General features: G+C 36.9%; 1 protein-coding gene across 8 annotated transcripts in view; it reads right to left on the reverse strand.

The window, feature by feature from the left end:
* The window catches only part of GRXCR1 (glutaredoxin and cysteine rich domain containing 1), a 305037-nt gene that overhangs the window by 214154 nt on the left and 64753 nt on the right, over window positions 1-26130 (reverse strand). For 3 of the 8 annotated variants that reach the window (XR_009540338.1, XR_009540340.1, XR_009540337.1), the window contains exon 4: window positions 23787-24024. The exons of 4 other annotated variants lie outside the window; for them this stretch is intronic. The gene's annotated coding sequence lies outside the window, so the exon portion shown is untranslated. Of the gene's footprint in view, window positions 1-22695; window positions 23149-23786; window positions 24025-26130 lie in introns of those variants that run through there. One more of the 8 variants, XR_009540339.1, reaches the window with a different exon arrangement.

Raw genomic sequence — 26130 nt, forward strand, 5'->3', positions numbered from 1 at the left:
AATCATTAGATGAAAACAAACTGTTTCTTCTATTAACAGATTCTAAATAAAAGCACTTAAAATATACTTCTAGAAGAGGACAAATTAGCCATAAAGGGAGGTCAGAAAAGCATACAAGAAGGATGAACAAAGCAGATTCCACAAAATACCAATAACAATGGTGCTGGTCATATTATTATTTGTGTATGGATATGACCTTACTCACCTTAAAAATAATATCTACAAACATACATCAATATTTTATTATTATTATGTTATATATTATATATATATATTATGTATATATTATTATGAGGAAATTTTCCTCTCAAAAATTAACCTGAAAAAATAAAAAAAATTAACCTGAATGTAGAACCATTTATATGAAGAGAAAATAAAGTTCCATTTTCTTTTAAGCATAATTATGAATAATGGCTTCTTCTAGGCTCTGCTGTTTTAATCAATTGTGATTTTTATTACCTTTTTGTAATGCTCAAATTGTCACAAATTAGCCAGTGGGAACTCTTTTTTTTTTTTGCGGTACGCGGTCCTCTCACTGCTGTGACCTCTCCCGTTGCAGAGCACGGGCTCCGGACGCGCAGGCTCAGCAGCCATGGCTCACAGGCCCAGCCGCTCCGGCGGCATGTGGGACCCTCCTGGACCGGGGCACGAACCCGTGTCCCCTGCATCAGCAGGTGGACTCTCAACCACTGCGCCACCAAGGAAGCCCAGTGGGAACTCTTTTTAAGCTAGCTTCTGAGTCCTGTCAACACCACATCAGAACATTTCAAAGCACACTTGCCTGCTGGAAACAAACATTTCTAGCCTAATCTTGAAAACTCTCTTCCCCAAGGCATAGAATTAGCTCCTCCTAGAAGCATTGATATTTTTAGTTGATTTTTACCATTTCTCTATGATATCCCTACTTGAAATTTTAACTCCTCACAAAACTGTAACTAAACCTCCTTACGTTTATAATGTGATGAACTAAATAATCTTTACCATTTTTATTAAAATTTATATAATCACTTGATTTTTTAAACTCTGTCAATAAAAACTGTCTAAAAGACAGTGCTAACATTTTGAGTGATTTTCAATATTTTTATTCTGCTATGATTTTATGTACTCAAACCCCATTTCAGCCCAATATTTCTAATTATTTCCAGGAAGTTTCATAATTTTTCTAATTTTTATAGAGCAGTGTATTTCTAAAGCTGTCATTGTCTTTAGTAAGTTGTAATTAATTTTAATATGAGACAAAAATTTTAGATCAACTACTTAACAAATGCCAAGATATATACTTTATCCATCCATACACAAGACAAAAAATGAAAATCTTTGGTTGTTCACTATTTTAATTAAAATAAGAAAAGCATTATATCTGTAAACAATAAGGCAAATTAAAATTGGAAAAAATTTCAGTTTTCACTTGGAGAGAAACTGAGATTCTGATGCATGCTGAAAGACATAATTCATCATGGAAGTTCAATATCTAAGCCCTCACAGAAAAAGCATCTTCAAATCTCTTTGATGATACTTATGTGGGCAAATGGTACCCTCTGGTGCAAGACTGATTGTAACTGACACTTTCAACTTCATGCTCAAATTGGAAAAAGGTCCCCTAAGGATAGAGGAGCAATACTCAATTAAAGATGTCTGATTGTTAGAGAAAATGATACTGATTACCTTGCCTCTGAACCTCAAATTAATTATGCAAGATAATTCTCTACAATTTAAGACTGCCTCTATTATGTGATTTATTAGAACTACCTTGAACCTCTCTGGCCACTTAACATATGGCTTTTCAAAAGTAATTGAGAATATTCCATTGTATCTATATGGGTGGGATGGGGGAAGGTGGGAGGGAGGTCAAAGAGGGAGGGGATATAGGTATACCTATAGCTGATTCACTTCATTGTACAGCAGAAATTAACACAACATTGTAAAGCAATTTTACTCCAATTAAAAAAATGTAAAAAAAAAAGTAATTGAGAAATGTGTTTCTTTTTCTAGCTGGAATTTATTTAAAAGTTTTGGACAATAACTTGAGATATATCATCTAGACACATTAATATTTATAATCTAGGTTTAGCTTTGCCAAAACAAAGCTGCAATTAGAATCCAAGTTTTCACCAAATCATTCAGATTTTTACAGTTTAAAAACCCAAAGTAATTTTTGCTGAATCTGAAATGATAAATAATTTGTCCCAAACCATTGCCTTAAGGTCATATAGTAAGTACAATAGGAAAGCAAAGTGAAGAGACTGAATCTATATTAAAAGGTAGGCTTTCCTAAGGTTGTTTCTATGCTAGTATCATCAGTCAATACATAATTAAATATTTTGATAGAGTACAAAATGTGATTTTTTTTTTCCTGAGACAAAACAGAAATACCAAATAGGTTGTGTTGCATGCACCAATTCCAATTATCTGATACTGAGTAACTCCAGGACCGTGTTGAGGATTCTGAGAAAGAATCTGTGGCTCAGAGTCCAGTATTAGCCAGGAGTGGAGGACTGGATACATATTTTTGGCCATCCTGACTCCAAAAGAACTGAAAAGAATTCCTTAGAACGTTACCTCTACCTTTCAAAATATTAACAAATATTCTTTTCTACTTTGAATTAAGACATCTAACACATTTTGATTTCTATAAATACCTCTGAAACTAAATTTTTATTATCCAACCACATGTAATTTAATAGGAAAAAAAATTTCACTGAGTGCCCACCAAAAGCCCTTATACCTGGAACTGGGAATTAAACAGTGCACAAAATAGACACAATTTTGCCCTCTCTGGGCTCTCAAATTAACAGGAAGGTAATAATTTTGATAATAATTGTCTATATAGGCAAAAATCCTCAACAAAATATTAGCAAACCAAATCCAACAATATATAAAGAGGATCATACACCATGATCAAGTTGGATTCATTCCAGGGTCATAAGGATGATTTAACATACACAAATCAATCAGTGTGATACAACACATCAACACAAGGAAAGATAAAAACCATATAATCATCTCAGTAGATGCAGAAAAAGCATTTGACAAAATTCAACATCCATTCAGAATAAAAAGTCTCATCAGAGGGAACATATCTCAACATAATAAAGGACATTTATGACGAACCCACAGCCAACATAATACCCAATGGTGAAAAGCTGAAAGCCTTCCCACTAAATTCAGGAGCAAGACAAGGACGTCCACTCTCATCACTTCTATATAACACAGTATTAGAAATCCTAGCCACAGCAATCAGATAAGAAAAAGAAATAAAAGTATCCAAATTGGAAGAGAAGAGGTAAAACCATCACTACTTGAAGATGACATGATACTCTATATAGAGAACCCTAAGTCTCCACACAAAAACTATTAGAATTAATAAATGATTTCAGCAAGGTAGGAGGATACAAGATTAAGATATAGAAATCCATTGCATTTCTACACACTAATAATGAAATATCAGAGACAGTAAAAAAAAAAAATCCCATTTAAAATCATATAAAAAATATACCTAGGAATAAACTTAACCAAGGAGGTGAAAGATCTATATGCTGAAAACTATAAAACATTGATAAGGAAATTGAAGATGATTCAAAGAAATGGAAAGATATCCCATGTCCTTGGACTGAGAGAATTAATATTGTTAAAATGGCCATACTACTCAAAGTAATCTACAGATTTAATGCAATCCCTATCAACATGCCCATAACATTTTTCACAGAACTAGAACAAATAACTCTAAAATTTATATGGAACCATAAAAGACCCAGAATTGCCAAACCAATCCTGAGGGGGGAAAAAAAAAAGCTGGAAGTATAACCCTTCCAGACTTCAGACTATACTACAAAGCTACAGTAATCAAAACAGCATGATATTGGCATGAAAACAGACACATAGATCAATGGAATAGGACAGAGAGCCCAGAAATAAACCCATGCATTTACAGTCAATTAATCTATGATAAAAGAGGCAAGAATATATAATGGAGAAAAGACAGTCTCTTCAATAAGTGGTGTTGGGAAAGCTCGACAGCTACATATAAAACAATGAAATTAGAACATCCCCTTACACCATATACAAAAATAAACTCAAAATGGTTTAAAGACCTAGATGTAAGACATGACACCATAAAGCTCCTAGAAGAGAACATAGGCAAACCATTCTTTGACATAAATCATAGCAATATTATCTTAGATCAGTCTCCCAAAGCAAAAGAAGTAAAAGCAAAAATAAACAAATGAGACCTAATCAAATTTAAAAGCTTTTGCACAGCAAAGGAAACCATCAACAAAATAAAAAGACAACCTATGGAACGGGAGAAAATATTTGCAAATGATGCAACTGACAAGTGGTTAATATCCAAAATATACAAATAGCTCATACAACTCAATATTTAAAAAACAGACAACCCAATTAAAAAATGGGCAGAAGACCTAAATAGACATTTTTCCAAAGAAGACATACAGATGGCCAACTGGAACATGAAAAGATACTCAGCATTGCTAATTATTGGAGAAATGTGAATCAAAACCACAATGAGATATCACCTCACACAGGTCAGAATGGCTATCATCATAAAGTGTACAAATAATAAATGCTGGAGAGGATATGGAGAAAAGGGAACCCTTGTACACTGTTGGTGGGTATGTAAATTGGTGCAGACACTATGCAAAAACAGTATGAAGGTTCCTTAGAAAACTAAAAATAGAACTAACATATGATCCAGCAATTCCACTCTTATATATATACCTGGAAAAAAAAAGAAAATATTAATTTGAAAAGATACATGCACCCCCAACATTCATAGCAGCACTATTTACAATAGCCAAGACAAGGAAGCAACCCAAGTGCCCATCAACAGACGATTGGATAAAGAAGATGTGGCTTATATCTACAATGGAATATTTCTCAGCCAAAAAAAGAATTAAATACTGCCATCTGTATCAACATGGATGGACCTAGAGAATATTATGATTAGTGAAATAAATCAGACAAAGACAAATACTATATGCTACCACTTATATGTGGAATCTAAAAAATAATACAAATGAACCTATATACAGAACAGAAAAAGACTCATAGACAGAAAACAAACTTATGGTTACCAAAGGAGAAAGGGAAGGGGGAGAGACAAATTAGAGTACAGGATTAACAGATAAAAACTACTATACTTAAAATAGAGAAGCAACAATTCCCTATAGCACAGGGAATTATAACCAATATTTTGTAATAATCTAAAATAGACTATAATCTTCAAAAAAACCCCACGAATCACTGTGCTGTACACCTGAAACTAACACAAGACTGTAATTCAATTATACTTCAATAAAAAAAAATAATCTAAATGAATGGTTGTATCATGCTTTGCAATGTATTTTTAAACATTAACGTTCCTTGAATTCTTTGGAAAAGCCAATTCGTTCATGATGTACTTTTTCAACACATTGTGAGATCTGGTTTGCTAATATTTTGTTCAGCAATTTTGCATCTATTTTCACAAGGAAGAATGACTTTTAATCATCCATTATCAATAAAATCCTTATTTGATTTTGGCATCATGATAATTTAGCCTCATTAAGTTATTTGTAAGATGTCACCTGTTTTATTTTGTTCTATTTTCTGGAAGGATTATATGGTTTTGGAATTGTTTCTTGATGATGTGTCATAACTTGCCTTTTAATTGCTCTAGATCTGTTGTTTGTTCTGTTTGGGTTTTCATTTTGGCTTTTTACATAGAAGAGGGAAAGATTTTTAAACACTGATCTAGTTTCTTTAAAGGTTACAGGTCTACTAAGATTTTCTTTTATTTCTACTTGATTCAGTATTGCTAAGTAATTTTCTGTGTGAAATTGTCCATTACAATGTAAATTTTTTACATAAGACTGTACACTGTTCATGTATGTGCAATTTTATTTTGTATGTTAGATGTTTTTTCTCTCCCTGTCCCTTGATAAATTTCACCAGGGTATATCAATTAACACTGAATTACCTTTTTTTTTTAACAATTAAAATCAATTTGGCCAATTATTTTGGCTTCATACCAAAAGGCATAAAATTGCCAAGAAGTGGTAAGCCTTTTCTTGGTAATCCATTCTTTTAATATTAAGCTTCTCCATTATTAAAGTGTATTTGTAATTATTCTATGTTCAGCACCCATGAAAAGCAGCCATTCTTTCATTTTGATGAAATAGATTTTCATCTCTTTTTCACTGCCAATAATAAATGATGTTTCCTTTCTAGAGCCTTTCTTCTTAAATCTTTATTCACAAGTCCTATATTTCTCTTTGATTCATTCCTTTGAACTCTGTCTAGGGTCTCTCCGTATCTTTTAAATTTTGAAACAGAGAACTTAATATTAAACCCTAGAACTACCTGACCAATGGTATATAAAATAAAAAAATGATCTTAGGAACCCAAACATTCAATATGTTGTCTTCGTTAATACTGCTTGAGAAGCCTTGAATAAGGGGATTATGCAAAGTGGGAGAGTGGAGGCCTCCTGCAGAGAGGAAATCTTGACCACAGACACACTTCCTCATCACCTCTTTTATTAAGACCTCAGAGACTGTGCCCTCTTGTTTTCTTGTGTGCTACCACGTACTTCTTCCAAATAGAGTTTTCCATGACCCTAAATAACTCAGAGCTTTCTCACAGTTTTTCCAGGTTTCCTAGGGGTTTGCATTGCAAAAACAAGGAAACTGGCTAAGATAACCTTAACTAATCATAAGGATTTTATATTTTCAATAAGTCACTGAGCAAAATGACACCAATACCTCTAAGACCTGGGAAGAAAACTATGCCTCCAACCCTTTGGCTCTCTCTCTTCATTCGCTCTTTGGTTCTGGAGAGAACATGAAATCAATATATTTTATCTCAGCAGGCATGAGATAAATATATTTTGTTTCTAGGACTGGTGATTCTGATGATAAAAGTTAATTATATCTTAATTACCCACTTATCCCTTTGCGGGGGCGGGGGCAATAGAGGAGACAATAGTCCTTTGCACAGGGCAGTCTCTCAATAAACATTTGTTGAATGAATGAACTAATGACAAACAAGTTAAAGATGGCATTGGATCCTTGGAATCACAAGGTCCAAGTAAGTTTCCTCTACATTTTAAGAAATACAGGGTTTTATCCGTTTCTGTTTTTTCTTCTAATTTATGAAAGTAAATTATAATGATCTTAGTCATCATTCTCAGAAAAGGGATGACTATTTTTCTTTCAAGAATAATTAGCTCAAAAAAAATTAAAGTTCACAGAGGCAACCTAAGGTATTAGGAAAGTAGCTGTTTTTTTTTAAAGAAATTTACAAACCATGGCAATACAAATCCTTTTTGGAATAAGGCAGCATTATAAATCTATAAATTAAAATATTTTACTCATCCATTTTTAATTATAATAGGAAACAGAAAAAATATATTCAGTCAATATAAGTATAATCTTTGTCTAGGTTAGGAATACAATGAAAGGGATATAGGTGGAAATATAGATGAAAGCAACAGAGATCAAGAAGGTGGAGGGAGAGGGAAAACGGAGGAAAAAGAAAGATAGAAACATAGATCGAAAGCAGCAAGAATTGAAAGAGAGAAGTGTTCCCTGTTAAAAGCTTTTTAAACAATTACTGTTATAGGCTGTTAAAGTTGGGCTATGGTGTTCCCCCAATAGGATTAAACAGTAATGTCAAATTTTGAATTTTCCTAAAGAGTCAAAGGACAATAAGCTATGAGCTGTAAGTTTCCTATAATTTAAAGACTGCAATAAAAATTTAATGTTCATTTAGGGAGAGAAATACGTATTTCCTACTCTATCAGTTATAAATAAGTTTAGCTGCAAGTAAAGAAACCACGATTAAGAGTAGCTTAGAGCTTCCCTGGTGGCGCAGTGGTTGAGCATCTGCCTGCCGATTCAGGGGACACGGCTTCGTGCCCCGGTCCAGGAAGATCCCACATGCCGCGGAGCGGCTGGGCCCGTGAGCCATGGCCGCTGAGCCTGCGCGTCCGGAGCCTGTGCTCCGCGGCGGGAGAGGCCACAACAGTGAGAGGCCCGCGTACTGCAAAAAAAAAAAAAAAAAGTTTCTTTTTTTCCTCACAGAACAAGAAGTTCAGGGCAAGGCAGTATCTGGTGTTCATTGACTGGTCAATGACGTTACTGAGGATTCAGGAACTTTTTTCTCTTTGTTCCAGTGCCCTGGCCACAATAAAAGACCTTCCTCTCACCATTGTGGCCTCCAGGTCTCTAGATAGCTCCTGAACCAGCAGGCCTGATATCAAGGAAAGAAGAGCGCGACTGGAGAAAAATAATAAAGAACAAGACCAAAGGGGCCTTCCTGCGTGCCTCTCCCTCCTTATCAGAGAAGCCATGGCATCTGGGACACCTCGCTCAGCCCGCTTGTGCTTACATCTCATAGGCCAGTACCACGTTCCCTAGGGAGAAGGGCTTGTGTATGGGGATGGCGTGGTAAACCACCATGTTCACCACAGTCACATTTTCAAGAGATCAATTTACTTTGCCTGGGGTCACACTTTAATGAAGAAGACAACAGCTATTTTTCCCTTGGCAGTCATATTCCAGTGGTCTGGCAGCAAGCAGAAGAAAGATTTTCCTATACAAGAAATTTTGTTCATGGGCAAATATATTTAGTCTTGCTACTGTACTCAATTCATTCAAAGATACATTCTAATTTACATGAGGTGGATATCATAATCGAATGCAGGGCAGGCCCTTGAAATTCCAAAATGCAAGCACAACACAGGAAAATTTTCCAATTCTGCCAGGTCCTTACAGTTTAAAATGTAAAATACTAAGCTGTTTGCTGCAAGCAAACTTGACTCTTCCTAAATTTAATCTGTCATCTAAGTCTCGCAACAGAAATATTTGCCCCTGTGTATACTCAGTGAATACAACTGAAGATGAATATCCTCATTTTCTCTTATGAAGACTCAGGAAAACACAGGTTTGTTAGGCAAATTATGCACTCTTTCCAGGCTCTCTGGACAATAAATATAATTCAAATTTAGTATCCCTGATGATTAGCATATATATATACACACACACACACACATATATATATTAGTGTATATATATACTTTATATATATAAACTATATATATTATCATATATATAAACTAGTATACGTATGATTAGTATATATATTTGTATATATAAATATGTAAGTATATATATACTAATACATTATGGTGATTAGTATAGTCTTTTTCTTTTTTTAACATCTTTATTGGGTTATAATTGCTTTACAATGATGTGTTAGTTTCTGCTTTATAACAAAGTGAATCAGTTATACATATACATATGTTCCCATATCTCTTCCCTCTTGCGTCTCCCTCCCTCCCACCCTCCCTATCCCACCCCTCTAGGTGGTCACAAACCAGCTAGCTGATCTCCCTGTGCTATGTGGCTGCTTCCCACTAGCTATCTATTTTATGTTTGGTGGTGTATATATGTCCATGCCACTCTCTCACTTTGTCACAGCTTACCCTTCCCCCTCCCCATATCCTCAAGCCCATGCTCTAGTAGGTCTCTTTATTCCTCTCTTACCCCTAAGTACTTCATGGCTTTTTTTTTTTTTCCTTAGATTCCATATATATGTGTTAGCATACGGTATTTGTTTTTCTCTTTCTGACTTACTTCACTCTGTATGACAGACTCTAGGTCCATCCACCTCACTACAAATAACTCAATTTAGGTTCTTTTTATGGCTGAGTAATATTCCATTGTATGTATGTGCCACATCTTCCTTATCCATTCATCTGTTGATGGACACTTAGGTTGCTTGCATGTCCTGGCTATTGTAAATAGAGCTGCAGTGAACACTGTGATACATGACTCTTTTTGAATTATGGTTTTCTCAGGGTATATGCCCAGTAGTGGGATTGCTGGGTCTTATGGTAGTTCTATTTGTAGTTTTTTAAGGAACCTCCATACTGTTCTCCATAGTGGCTGTATCAATTTACATTCCCACCAACAATGCAAGAGTGTTCCCTTTTCTCCACACCCTCTCCAGCATTTATTGTTTCTAGATTTTTTAATGATGGCCATTCTGACCAGTGTGAGATGATATCTCATTGTAGTTTTGATTTGTATTTCTCTAATGATTAATGATGTTGAGCATTCTTTCACGTGCTGGTTGGCAATCTGTATATCTTCTTTGGAGAAATGTCTATTTAGGTCTTCTGCCCATTTTTGGATTGGGTTGTTCATTTTTTTGTTATTGAGCTGCATGAGCTGCTTGTAAATTATGGAGATTAATCCTCTGTCAGTTGCTTCATTTGCAAATATTTTCTCCCATTCTGAGGGTTGTCTTTTGGTCTTGTTTATGGTTTCCTTTGCTGTGCAAAAGCTTTGAAGTTTCATTAGGTCCCATTTGTTTATTTTTGTTTTTATTTCCATTTCTCTAGGAGGTGGGTCAAAAAGGATCTTGCTTTATGTCATAGAGTGTTCTGTCTACGTTTTCTTCTAAGAGTTTTATAGTGTCTGGTCTTACATTTAGGTCTTTAATCCATTTAGAGTTTATTTTTGTGTATGGTGATAGGGAGTGTTCTAATTTCATTCTTTTACATGTAGCTGTCCAGTTTTCCCAGCACCACTTATTGAAGAGGCTGTCTTTTCTCCACTGTATATTCTAATATATTACTGTATACAAAAATATATAATATTAGTTTATATACACTAAACTATATAAACTTATATGATGATTTATATACATAAATGAGTATACTAGTTTATAAGCAATATAAATAAGTATATATGGATATAAAGTATATATAAACTAGTATATATATTAGTATATATAGTTATATATATAAACTCTCATAGATAAAGGTTTCTGGGAGATAGTTTCATAAATTCATAGCACAGTATGTGTTTTAATAGCATTTATCATGTATTTTAATAATTATATAGAGAGAGTATATATATATATATAGTATTCATGTATTCTCAGGGGTGTAAAATATTAGACTATAAGGATATCTACCAAATTTACCAAGGTGTTAACGGTAATGCTAACAGTAGTGCTCTTTTCTGGATGGTGGGATAAAGGTATTTTGTGTTTGGGGCACGTGCAGCACACACACTGGCACTTTACTATGGCTATATGATTATTATTAACAAAATTCTTATTACGTTATATTAGAAATGTTTGCATGTCAGTCTCTCCCATTAGCTGTAATCTCTATAAGGATTCAAGGGTCTTGTCACTTATTTCTATATCCATACCTTCTAGAATAATACCTGGAAATTAGTAAGTGCTTGTTGTCCTCAGAATAAATTAATGAAAGAATGAGTTTGATTTTGGACTTTCTCATTCAGGTCAGTGTCCGTCCATTCGTTCAAGTACCCTAACCAGGATTTGATGATCCACGTTCCTGTGATTGTGCTAATATGTTAGAGGTGCTTCCAACTAAAAATTGTCACTCGCCATCTGGTTCTACAAGCATGAAGTCACTAGCCACTGTAGTCGCTGACCTTCAACATACCCTGAAAGGAGTTTAAGGGGAAGATCAGGAATGAGGCTCTCCGTGCTCTGGGAAAAACTGGCAGGACAGGCCGTCAGATAGATATTTTCAGGAGAAGATTTTATGAGCCCAATTTCTTGCATCTTCTCATACCTAGTAAAGCACTAAAATCATTAACGGAGACATCTGGCTCCTCATGACTAGCAGCAACCTTTTGCCAAAATGTGTGCCTGACCGCATGTATCCACCTTCATTAAAATCACGTATTCACCTATGTACTGACCTTCCCCCCACCTCTTTGGAGCAGTTCCTCAGAGCTATCTGAATGGCTGTCTCTGGGCTATAGTTCTCATTTGACCCCAAAGAAAACTTAACTCACAACTGTCATGTTGTGCTTTTTTTTTTTTAAGTGCTAACATTTTTAAAAGAAAACAAATAATGAATCACTTAATATCCTTCAGATGCCCCTGAGAATAACATGACTTCACATTCCTAACACTGTCTTAGGTCCCATGATCATATAGAAGTTGATACCAAATGCTGACCTATCACTATTGAGAATCCCATCTAAAACTGCCTTCAAGTACTGTTGCCAGATGCCAATATTGACCTGGACCATTCACTATTTTATTTTCTTATTCAGAAAAAAAGCAGCATTTTTATCAACATTTCTTAAAATTACTTGGAAGTAAAAGAACTACTTTAAAACATAAAATGGTCAGGTCTAAGATTTGATTTGACTTACAAGCTAATAAATTAGTCTGTTGTTCTTTCCTGGATGCTGGTAGAAGAGACAAAACTCCTGAGTCAGAGAAAAAGGGTTTTGTTACTCATGGCACCGCAAACAGCTGGAGCATCAGTATATTTACAATGGTTCTTCTTGCCCCCAGATCTCACAAGGAGATGGGGAGGGGGTCAGATGGATGCTATACATGCAGAGTATGTGCATCCCAGCTGAGAAACGTTGAGATTGGGGAATCCACCACATTTATAGAAAGGAGTGAACTAGCTTACTCTTTGTGTGGGTGTAGAAGGAGATATCACCTCATCTCTCAAGATTATCAACTGCATAAACAGCCCTGAAAAATGGCCCCAGTAAACAGCAGTTAGGGCCTTACAATCTTAGCACACTCAGCAAGACATAAAGGACAGCCAAGTAGCCTACAAAGGACTATCTCTCCCACAAAACTATTATTATATAAGCACAAATAAATCATCGACCAAAATTTGCAAATTTTTATTTATTCTGCAGAGAACACAGAGCAAGCCTATTTCAATGTAGTTCAATGCTTGGGCTCCGCTTGGCTTTTATCCCCACCTACTATCCCACGACTAGAGCAAAGAGTTGGTGAACGAAATACAAGAAATGAGACTGCGGCAGAAGTCGGGGTCAGAGGATGAAGGGTTTTATATACCATGATAAAGACACTGGACTTATCCAAAGAAAACAGGAGCTATTTGAGGGTTCAAAGTGAGAGAGATTCGATTTGCATTTTATATAAATGGCATGGAACAGGCAAATATAGAGGCAGGAAGGCTAATTTGGAGGCAGTTGAATGATTGCGGCCTGACCCAAAAAGTAGGAGTTAGGATACAGATAAGAATAGACTTGAGAAATGTTTAAAAGGTAGAATTGTCTCAATTTAGAGTTTAATTGTATACAAGAGGTGAGGAGGAAGAATTTAAGAAAATTGTCTGTTTCTGCCTTGAGCAACCATGTCACGGTGGCACTCTTCCCTAACATAGAAAGCACAGAGCATGCAGCAAATGAGACAGTGAAAGCATTTTGTTCTTTTGATACTACAGGGAGTCTGAGATGTACTGGGATATCTGGGATGTTCAACAGAAGTTGGATAGGCAGATCTGGTGCTTTGGAGATAAAGCTAGGCTTGTGCCATGGAACTAAATGGTAATTGAAGTCATGAAAGAGAACAAGATCATGTCGGAGTATATGAAGAACAAGAAGGAAAAAAAGGTTCAGCTGAGAACCCTTGAAGCACAACCACTCAAAGACAGTCAAAAGACTTAGAATTACAACTAGAAAGAAGAAAATCAAGAATGCAGGATACCACGGGAGCTAAAAGAATATTTCAAGAAAAGAGACATCATCGCCAAGTGCTATGGTGAACTCGAATAACTTCAGAACTTAAAGTGTTTATTCGATTGAATAAGGAGGTCTTTATTTACATTGATATGAGCAGTTTCATTAGAATCGGAGGAAGAAATCATGTCAATAGATAGAGAAGTCGAAGTGAGTTGAAGAAATGACAAATGAGTGTGTACATAGGCAACTGTTTCAAGAAGTGTAAAGTAAAAATGCAAACAGAGGAAACTTCCAGGGTTTGTTTTGTTTTTTAATGAAAGGAGAGATTTGAATATGCTTTAAATGAACATAGGAAAGAACCAATAGGTAAGGGCAGATTGAAGATGTGGGGATAAGACAGGAGAGATAGTCCAAAGAGATGCTAAAGTAGAATTTTCAAAAAGATAAAATCAGGACCCTCATGCAGATATAAAATGAACATGTATCAAAGATGGCCTTCAACTCACTAAACAAAGAGGTAACTCATAAGATAGTAAGACCAGCTCAAAGTGATTTGAATAGCTGATTTATTTGTAAGTAATTTAATATGGAAATGTAAGGATAAGATTGCTCAGTAAGTGCAAAATGATTAATATCCTGGAAAGCAAAAAACTGAAGCCTTTGGAGTTATCTTTTTACAGAAGAGAAAATGTGGACAGACCTTATTTACATCACTATAGGGCAAAATGCATAAGTTAACTATGCATGTAACTTCACTAAGTCATAATAAATTGTGAGCTGAACAGAGTACATTTCCTTAGATAATCCTTACGTGGACCTGTAAAACAATGACCCCATATGATAATAAAAGGACATTCTGTTCACCTTTTGGCGTTATTTACAAGTGCTGAACAATTTTTCTCAAGAGAGAGTAGTTGCTAAGGAAATAGAAAGGAAGTTTATCTTCAAGGTCTTGGCAAGTATCAGAAACACTCAAAAAAAAAAAAGCGAGTGAAGTGAGTTAATGAACAATCCATTTATGAAATTATGGACAGAGTCAAGAAAGAGAAACCAAAAATGGTGAAGGGACCCTGGGATCAGCAACAGTAGCTCCACTAGGTCTGATAACGGAGCAAATGGTTACCATGACCCTTTGAGACCTAAAGCTGTAGACGCCAACTGTGGACTTTGATAGAGGAACACATCCAGTGGCAATCCCTCAGCCTGAGGAAGATAATAAAGGAAAGAATATCCCTCATCATTTTCCTGCTCTCCAATCTCTGGTGACTTCCATTGGCGAAATCCAACCTGATGCCAGAGGGCAAAGGAGCCTTTATGTAGGTCCTATAGCTCACTCTCCTGGGACATAAAGCAATGACTGATTAACTGGTACTATACCAAAAGGAACCTCTTTATAGATTCTAATATTCATGGATGTAGTATCTCATCACATTCTGATTACAAATTAATACATTCTTTTATTGCTTCTCAGGAAAGGAAACAGATGGCAAATGGTTATGATTGGAATGAATCCATTTGTAAGCTGTGATGTCCAAGATTATTTCAGGTCAATGTGAAATCAATAAACTTTGTATTCATACTTATATAATTTTTTCATACATTAACCAAATTAGCAGAACTTTCTCAGTGTATCAAATGTTGTCATGAGTTCTGAGAAGAGGAAATATGGTAACCAGCAACATTCCATGACACTGACTACTGGGAGTATTCGTAATACTGACTGGATTATGATACCTAATGAGTTAACAAAATGAATTTCCTTTATCATGTTACAATTTTAGATGTCACATCCTTTATAAGGCCTTTTTATCAGAAATCCAGAATGATGTAAAAGGAAAGGCCAACGGTTATTTCAAAAAGATGTTGAAATGCAGGGTATATTCAAACAAACTGGATAGCACTATAGGGTGATTTGTTTTGTGCCAAAGTATAGTCACACGGCTGCATAAGGCACAAGTTTTGAGCTTCTGTAACTTGCTTCTAACACCACTTCCAGATCTCTTTGGCAATTATTATACACTGTTGTAACATATACAACAACAGTATCTTTCAACAGTAAGTACCTCCTCCTTGAACGCTTTCCATTTTCTATATATATGTAAGTCTTTCCTAGATAATTTCAACAAAGAGTTTCATTTCAACAACAAAGAATTTGTTGAAATATCATGGTAGGCAAAGAATTGTACTCTGAACCCACTGAGGCTGTATCTGAGTCTCAATAAATGTCATTTTCATTTTCACCATGTATTTTATGGATGTGCATACATGTCCTCTCTTCTCTACCAGAATATAAATTCCTTATGTGTAAGTTCTCTCTTATCCACCACTATGTATCTTGTGGAAATAGAACATTATGGGCACTCATAAGCATTTGATAAATATTTGATGAATAAGTGGATGGATGGCTAAATGAATACAAAAGAAAATTAAATGGTCTGTTAATTAACAAATATTTGAAGAACTCTCATCTATTTATCAACTGAAAGGGGGAAGTAGTATATGCTATTGCTAATTGTTTTACTAGGAATATCAGCTGCATCTATGTTGCATCTATGTTCTATTCTTCAATACCTATGTCATAAATCAATCAGAAACCTAAAATGAAGATTTCTTCAAATGTGGAAACATAAAGCATAAACTCTTAGTTTTGCTTTACAGATGAGGTCATAGAAAGATTAAGTGGTTTACAAAAGCTTTTATACAAATGCTAATAGCAGCATTATCCATAATAGCTAAAAAGAGAGAAAAGCTCAAATATTTACCAACTGCTAAATGGATGAATAAAATGTGGTATATCCACATAATGGAATATTATTTGGCAATAAAAAGGAATGAAGTACTGATACATGCCGTTCCAGGGATGAACCTTGAAAACATTACATTAAGTGAAATGTCCAGAATAGGCAAATCTATAGAGACAGAAAGTAGCTTAGTGGTTGCCAGGTTTGGGGGCAGAGTGAATAAACAGTGACTTCTAATGGGTATTAGGTTTCTTTGGGGATAATGAAATGTTCTCAAGTTAGATTGTGACAACTGTATAATTCTGTGAATATACTATAAAGCACTGAATTGTATACTTTAAATGAGTGAATGGTATGAAATGTAAATGATGTGGTTTTTTGTTTGGGTTTTTTTTTTTTTTTTTGTGGTACGCGGGCCTCTCACTGCTGTGGCCTATCCCGTTGCAGAGCACAGGCTCGGGACGCGCAGGCTCAGCGGCCATGGCTCACTGGCGCAGCCACTCCATGGCATGTGGGATCTTCCCGTACCGGGGCACAAACCCATGTCCCCTGCGTCGACAGGCGGACTCTCAACCACTGCGCCACCACGGAAGTCCGTAAATGATATTTTAATAAAGCTATTTTTAAAAAGTAAAAATTAAGTGTCTTGTTCAAAATTGCAGGAATAATTAGTGAAGTCAGAACTGTAATCTACACTTTCCCAACCAGTACAATTCTCTTTTCTTACCTTGCTGTTGTCTTGTGTGTAACACAGTTACTTTTTACTCCCTTATTTTCTGAAAATCTTCATTGCTTTTTTGCCATTTTTGTATTTAGTTCTTTCTTTCCTCCCATTTCTTAACTTCCTCAAGAGCTCTCACACTGTCCTTCCCAGCTGTTAAATGACCTACATTTTAATGATCACAACTCAGTTTTATTTCTTATGGCTGCACATCAGGGTGACTTCTGATAATATTAATCTAATTCTTCCACAAAAGAGACATTTGGGACTAAGCATATGAAACTTGATGGGCAAGACTTTTGAGAAGAAGATGACTTTAGCAGGATGTGAGCCGCAGGTGGGAAACCACTGAACAAAAGAATGATTCTGTTGCTGGAATCTTATTACATTCATAGAAATGAGAGACTTGCAAAGGTAGTTTAATTTGATACTCTTACCCAGGAGATTGACTTACAGCTGGTGTGTGAGAAATGCCATTTTCCAGATGACTTCCTCTCCTGTTACAAAGTCTGACTATGGCCCCTGCAAAGTGCTGGATCTTCTCCATGTTTGGGTGTTTGAGACACTTGTCTTTCCCCTCTGTGCTGGCTTTTTCCACTCATCTTTTTTAAAGTGTTCTACTGTAGGAAGATTAATTCTTCTCCATTGAGTTCCATGTCTTTTTGAATATATGTGCAGCTATTGTGATAATTCCAACTGGGTCAGAGAGAAGGCATAAGGTAAATGGTAGTTTACACTATTAAAGAAAGCCACAAGGTAATACATTTTCTCTCTGCAGTACATGACTCGATAGATTCCTCAAATTTAAGAAATAAAAATGGACATTTCCTCGTCCATTATTGTCAATCTCTAGAAATGTCATTAAACGTGATTACCAGGTGATTTTTCCTTTTTTTCCAAATGAAAATGTCCAATGTGAATCTTTCACTGGTTTAAATTGTAAATTACATTTTTCCCCCATTTTAAAAAACATTCTCTGGTGGCTTTAAGCAGCTTTTATTCACTTACTGTCCACAGTTATTCATTTTCCATTAATCCTGAATTATTTGGGGGAATCGCTCAACTTTCTTGGGAAAAATGTTAATATTGTTAAGTTCGTGTCTTTTAACCTAACACATAGCAGTAAATATATAGTACAACTTGTTATAAGTTGTGGAGGGAAGAGGAAAGAAAGGAGAAGACAGAAGATTGCTCTGGTTACAGACATAGTAGAAGTAACACCCCAAAGTGAAGCCTTTGTGACACTGTCATATTTCACGAAGTTAAAAGGGAAGGAGTAGGAATTAGACAATGTTAGTTGCCTACCCATCTTCTCCCTTCTTTCTTGCTAACAGAAGCCCACTGTGTTTGGGTTGACAGTGTGCCCAGCCCCAAGGACTGAATCACGGGTTAGTCTTACCAATAGTTACTTTAATGTCTCCTTTTGATTCCTTCCTTTTTGGGATAATGGTGTGTCATAATGATGCTTAGAACTTCAGCAGCCATCTTGCCACCATGATGCAATAAAGGAGGACAAAAATTAAATGTGCTTAATAACAGAAAGGGTCAAAGAAATTGGGTTTTTGATGACATCACTGCACTGATGAACTAGATGTCCTGCCTCCTCCAGACTCTTTTTAATATAAGAGAAGAAAAATGTCTCAAATGATCGTTGGGTGTTTATTAATTGCAGACCTACGCATCCTAACTGAAACAGTATCAGAGCGTTTTCATACCATCAAGAACATATATGATGCTCAAGATTATAAAGAAAGTTAAGCTTTTGATCAGGCTTAAATAACAGAAGCATTTCATCGAGCTCAGCTGCCCTCTCCGAGTGGGTGAGGGAGTTTATTTTCTCTGATATGCCCTTCTGGATGGCATGACTGAGGTGAAAGGCATAGTTATGGATAAGCAATGGATACCGCTCTGGGTCCTCTCTGAATTTTGAGTTGTAATTCACAACAAGGATCATCATTTAAGAAAATAATGGATGACTCTTCAGATTTTAGGAATTTTCCTCAAGAAGACAAGCTGTTTGATGAGATGATCTTACTTGATAATCTTTTTTTTAAATTTATACTTCTGGGGCGTCCCTGGTGGCGCAGTGGTTGAGAGTCCGCCTGCTGATGCAGGGTACACGGGTTCGTGCCCTGGTCCGGGAGGATCCCACATGCCACGGAGCGGCTGGGCCCGTGAGCCGTGGCCACTGAGCCTGCGCGTCCGGAGCCTGTGCTCCGCAATGGGAGATGCCACAACAGTGAGAGGCCCGCGTACCACAAAAAAAAAAAAAAAAAAAAAATTTATACTTCTGGTTATCACTACACACAGCATAGAAGACATACCTAAGTACCTAAAAGGAGAGGGCACATTTCATATTTACAAACAAATCCTGGTTGCAGAGCAGAGAAGGAGCCTAGGAATGTGTAGCCATGCTAAATAATATGCATCCTATTCCCTTTGCCCATCTCCCACTCATACCTCAGCCACACACTTTTATTCAATAATGAAAATAAATAGTATAAAAAAAGTGCCAACACATTAAACACAGTTTTTATACATCTGTCTTGATTTCCTGAGTAGGGAGTTTATAATAGAAATATAATGACTATGGCCTTCTATCATTTTTCTCTTAACACTTTGATCTGCAGAGTTCCTAGGAACAGAAAGATGGTCTATCAGAATCATTAACTGGATGATGTTAAGCTTATAGTCATGCAGCTAGTAGTTGTTGAGCACCTATAACGTGTCAGGGTTTGTATTAAGTCCTGAGGTGGAAGGCGTGATTACCACCATCAGTTTCTCACAGATGGGAATAAAACCGAGTTATGTACCCCCAAAATTGCATCCCACTGTGGTAGAGTGCTGTAACAAAGATTTGGGGACAAAGAAAAGAGCTGCAAGACTCAGATGGGGGTGGTTGGGAAGGCTTAGGATGGTAGAAACTCACACTGAATCTTGAAGGACTAAGTGGAACTTTCTAGATGAGGAGAGAAGGATATTTACCAGCAGTTGGAACTGGATGTTCAAAGATTGCAAGGCAACAGAGAAGCAAGCAGCTAATTATGGCAGGCTCACTGAGGGATCCATGTGAGGGAGAAGGAGCAGATGGGAAGGGAGGGAATTTTTGGCTATATGAAAGTTTAACCCCAAAGGAGACAGAAAGACCTTGGGGGATTTTAGGCAAGGAAGTAAAAGATCATTCTGGCAGCTTAGGATAGAATGAATTAAAATGAAGAGAGTCTGGAGGTAGAAAGAAAATAATTCCAACAAGAAATTACAACAGTGGCATTGGGTATGAATCAAGAAACTTCAAGAGAGAGTCTAAAGGATTTGGTGATCAACTGAATGTAAAATAATTCCAACAAGAAATTACAACAGTGGCATTGGGTATGAATCAAGAAACTTCAAGAGAGAGTCTAAAGGATTTGGTGATCAACTGAATGTAAGGGTAACAGCTCCACGGGGGGTTGAGGATAACTCACATATTCTGACAACCAACTGGGATGGACAGTTATGACGTACTTTATGATACATAATAAAAATGAGTTTTGTGTTTAGGGGAAGAAGGAAGCAACAAATATACTTTTTACAGTGTTGAGTCTGAGGGGCTTATGGTTTATTCAAGTAAAACTGTCCAACAGATCAGAGGTTCCTAAGCTTCCAGATTTCACATACCAGCAAAATTTCCAAATAAACATGAGGGACCAATTTAAGACTGCCAATTTTTCATTTTGCTAAGTCAGGATACGTTTTAAAAAAAATCTATCCACTGATATCAATATTTCATTTTTATAAAAGGATATTTCAACACCAAAAACTGAGCGAATCTTAATATAAAAGGCAATTTATTAAATTAAGTAAACTTGACTTCATTTTAAAACTGCACTGAAATGTCCTTCTTTTAAATTGATTAATTAATTTATTTGGCTGAGACAGGTCTTAGCTGCGGCACATGGGATCTTCATTGTGGCACACGGGCTTCTCTAGTTGCGGTGCATAAGCTTCTCTGGTTGCAGCGCACAGGCTTCTCTCTAGTCGTGGCGCACAGGCTCCAGAGTGCACAGGCTCAGTAGTTGTGGCATGCAGGCTTAGTTGCCCTGTGGCATGTGGGATCTTAGTTTCCTGACCAGGGATAGAACTGCATCCCCTGCACTGGAAGGTGGATTCTTAACCACTAGACCCCCAGGGAAGTCCCAAAATGTCCTTATGTTTTTTCTGTTTCTCTTTTTCCAACATAATCCTCATCACTGACTTACAACAGACCACAAATTGGCACTAAAACCAATGAAATAGTTTGCACATATAGAGATTTGGGGTCCAATAGAGAAGCGTTAGTGGAAGATCTAGAATCATAAGCATAGTATTTGAAATTGACAAAATAGATAATCATAAGTACTATTTATTCACCATCTTCTATGAGTCAAGCACTAATGTAAGGGCTTTACATAATTTCTCATTTCAAAATCTCAACAATTCTGAAAGGTAAGAGAGGGTAGTTCATTTTTACAGATGAAGAAATTGAGACTGAAGATATTAAGTTGCCCAAGATCACAAAGCAGAAAGTGGCAGAGCTAATAGCCAAGATTTCTCTAACTTGAAGTTCTCTATTTTTAAGTGTGATGTTAAACTGCTACCCTGGAAAGAATATATAGAATGAGACAGGGCATCAAGGATGGAACTCTAAGGAATACTGACACTTAAGATGATGCTCCAAAAGAAAAGAGCCTAGAAAAGGAAAATAAATAGGGTCATGTGAAACAAAGGAGAGGAGAATTTACAAAAGAAATGTGTTGTCAAAAATTCCAAATATCGGGCTTCCCTGGTGGTGCAGTGGTTTAGAGTCCACCTGCCGATGCAGGGGACCCGGGTTCGTGCCCCAGTCCGGGAAGATCCCACATGCCGCAGAGCGGCTAGGCCCGTGAGCCGTGGCCGCTGAGCCTGCGCTCCGCAACGGGAGAGGCCATAACAGTGAGAGGCCCGCGTACCGCAAAAAAAAAAAAAAAAAAAAAAAAAATTCCAAATATCATGGAGAAGGTAAATATAAATTAAATATGCAAAAAAATCTATATTTATACAAATTGAAGTGAAAAAATTATACACTGCATTTTCTTTTAATACCCTGTTAGTAATACTCATCAGTTCTGCTGACCCTTTCACGTGCTCAGCAGTCACTCAGTTACTAGAATTAGGAACTTACTCTACAACCATGTATCTAACCACTTTTACAAGTCGGAAACCAACCTGGACATCTTTTTGGTACTGGCCCATTGTAAGGGTCTTAATCTGGATTACCTGAGCAGTTGGATTAGCTAGCATTTGAACTCCTGACCCTGGTACTTAAATAAATCTTTCAGGATCAAATCAAACCACATTCAAATTTATATAATATCTCTTATGCAGGATAAGTTCCTCTAACTAGAAAGTTTTTTAAAGTGTAATTTGTAATTTAGGAACTATGGATGTAGAGAAATGTTTGCTACAATCTTATAGCCTGTTCTAAAATTTTGATTATAAAAGCTGCTTCTAATAGGCACAAAGATTTGAAATGCAATTTCAATATGCTATCACCAGGAGGCACTGATACATTGATATCAGGGTTTGAATAATTAAGCCAATACATTGTATAAGTTTAAGACAATCACTTTTATCAAGACCTAACAGAGATTTCCAATCATGAATTCTTTACCCCTTATATGCCTGTCATAAATTACTGCCTCTCAGGTCCAAATTCTTTCTATTTCCCTGCTTTGTGAAAATGGGCCCTTTAAATATTTTCCACTGTCAACTGTACCATGTCACACTTTATCAGTAGAGATTGCTGTAGGGACATTACAGGGGGAAAGGGTTTTGCCTCCTGCTTCTCATGTGCTCACTTCTGCGCAGACTTCTGCAGCACGTGCCTAGTGCCCAGGTCCTACAGCTCAGGCAGCTTCCAGCACCAGGTTCCTACGGTGTGCCCAGCTTCTCCAGAGCCAGGTTCCTGCAGAGTGGTCAGGAGAAGAGTGATACCACTTTTGGGCAGTTTTGTAGCATTGCTTCAGGTGAGATACCTCCTCACAAACAACTTTCCCTGGAGCACTAGAGAAAGGCAGCTTCCTGAGAGCAGATTTCCAACAAACTCCCCCAGGGTAGCATCACAGGGACTTTTCTGACATCCAGTGAGGACTGTGCCTTCTGCAGTAGGTTCCAGATCTCAATCCTGGAGTGTAGAGAGGGGCGGAGGAGTGGGAACTCCTCCTTGGGTGATCTTCTCAGCCCTATGGATAAGGACTGCTCCTTACACCCGTTATACTGTATTCTTTAGAGTTCTTTTACTTCTCACCAGTGAAAGAGGCATTGCTCCAATCTCTTATTAGAGTTGGTGATTCTTTATATTAAATTTTCCCTGTTCAAGTTACTGCATGATTTTTCTCTCCTGATAATATGCATACTGATAAAATCCAGTTACACTTACCTTTATTAAAATAACCAAAGAAATTAAAATAACCAAAGAAATTAAAATAATAGTAACTCTATAAATTTCAAAGATGATAATTTAACATCACAACTTTTAAAGAAATAAATAATTCAAATAATACCTTTCCCATGAAATATTAACTTTGCCAGTTCACCGTGTTTCCCAAGAGGAAGTCAAACACCTTTTCTGGTGGTCTTTCCTTAACTTTAAATTTCCTCAATATTAAAGGAGGAAAGAGGAAGACAACTGAAAGAATCTTATTGAGAAGCCGACAGGTCTATACATCTCGTCTGTCTTAATCCCACAATGACCCAAAGAGTAAGTGTTATTATTTCAATTTTAGTCAAGGAACTAAGACCAAGAGAGGTTAAATAACTCACCAAGATCATGCACCTAGTAAATGGCAGAGAGGATTCAAAGGCAGATGTGGCTGATTCCAAACTCCTTATGCTTCCCCACAGATGATTTTTTGTGTAACTGGCTCTCTTCTCTCTGACTCAGATACAGAAGGCGGCTCACTGGGACTGAATTTTTAATTTATGTTTTCATCTTCTTTGCTCTCAGAACAGATGCTTCTTCTTTCTGCATGCTTCATAAGAAAAAGAAAGAAGCAACTACCTAGAAAGCAGGCAAACAAACAAACAAAAAAAGCTTTCATGTGTATTTTCCCTCAGTCAAAAAGAAATATTTTTAATAATATAACAAGAGTGAAATTATACCCTCCCTTTTTCCAATCAAAACAGGCTATTTAGGTGGCAATCATATAATTAAACTTTAGCAACTTTAGCCCTAGAAATATTGGTTTATACTATATTAAATTTAGCATATTTTTCAAGTGTTGAAAGAAAAAAAACTGTCAGCCCTAAATTCTATACTTCACAAAAATATCCTTCAGGTATGAAGGGAAAAAAAGACATTCTCAGATGAAGGAAAACTAAGAGAATCTGTTCCCAGTAGACTTACCCTTAAAGAATGCCTTAAAGAAATCCTTCAAACAGAAAGAAAATGACTTCAGAAAGGTAGAAATAACAATGCAGTAGGTTAAAAGAAAAAAAGCAGGGAGGGGGTAAACATAATAGACTATCCTTCTTCTCATGGATTTTTACTCATGTCTGGTGGTTGAAGCTGCAACTATAACACCACCCCAGGGGGTGCTTGATGTGTGTAAAGGAAATAAATTTTTAAATGGGAAGAGTTAAGGGATTTAAATGGAAATAAGGTTCCTATACTCCACTTGAAGTAGTAAAGTATTTTTTCAGTAGATTGTTATTGCAGTTACACACGTTCATTGTAATACCTAAAGCAACCACTAAGAAAACAGTACATCTAAAAACCTGTTCAAGGAAGACAAAGGAGGACCTTTGTATCACATGTTAATGTCTGCTAGGAGAACAGACTTCAGAAGAGGCATCCAGCACTCAAGTGGACAGGATGACTCAGTCGCCCAGCCTCGGTCTTTAGCTTCTCTGGCAATTGAATAGTATAGCTATGAACTAGAATGGCCATGGTGGAAGAAATGGACCTTCACATGGGCCTGGAATCCTTCTCACCAATGCTAGTCTAGCTATTGCCACTGCTGAACGTCTAACTTGCCAGTAGCAGAGAACTACAGTGTGCCCCCAATATGGAACAATCTTTCAGTGAGATAAACCAGACTTTTACACTCTGGAAAGGGCTACCCATGCTACCCATGCTTGACCCTGTATTCCAGATAGCACTTTGCCTTTCCTTTCCTGGCCACACTTCCCATCCAGCATCACCAAGACTCACTCTGGATAGCCAGGTGACTTTCATTCCCAGGCGTTACTGTAAATGGGAAAGTATAGCAACCATGACCTGATAAAGACAGAGTGACCAAGAGGCTCACAACTCACAAATTAAGGATGGGGCCTGGGTCACCCCCACCAGGCAAACCACACGTTGGCAGAAATGCTCATCAACGGGGAGAGGAATTTAGAACTGGTAGTGGAGGCAGGAGGTAATGAATATTACACATGGCCTCAGGACAAACTGCGGCAGCAGCAGCTGGATTTTATCCCAGTAACCTTCTTGTAAGGTTTTCCAATCAGAATTCTCGAGAAGCTGTGCCTGAATGTAAGTGTATCTGAGTTCGAAGGGTAAACTATAAAGGATGTTGTTGGTACCCATCCACGTCATGTAAACAGGGGCGTCCCCCTTTTCCCCAGCTACTGTGAGCACTGCTTGATAACAGCTCACAGCTACTCCCATTTCTAGTGACTTGCCCTCACACAAACAGGAGCAGCCTCACCTAGAAGGCTACGACCGCCCACCCCTCCCAAGGGAAGAAGACCACTGCCCTGACTGACTCTCATCAGGAGGAAATGACTTGGTTGTACAATTTGTCCTCCACGGTTTCCTGTGGAATCAGATCCATATTCTGGCTCAGTTTTTTGCTTTTGTTTTTTTTTTCCTGTCCTATCCTATTTTCCTTAATTTCCTTCCCCTGAAAGTGCTTTCCTAAAAAAACAAACAAACAAACAAAAAAACCACTGGAACAAGAAATCCTATCCCATACTCTCCTTGTAGAAACCCCAGCTAAGACACTTGTGAATCATAAAACTGTGCTCTGCTAGACATGCCTTGTAAAACTTGATAGATTCCATCAGATCTGAAACTTGAAACCAAATGATTAAATTTAAATCTGTAGATAACACAAACTCTGTATGCATTTCATATTACTTGAGTTAGGAAACTAGAGTTTAT

The sequence above is a fragment of the Lagenorhynchus albirostris genome, chromosome 4 (genome assembly GCF_949774975.1).
Source record: "Lagenorhynchus albirostris chromosome 4, mLagAlb1.1, whole genome shotgun sequence".
Lineage (NCBI taxonomy): Eukaryota > Metazoa > Chordata > Mammalia > Artiodactyla > Delphinidae > Lagenorhynchus > Lagenorhynchus albirostris.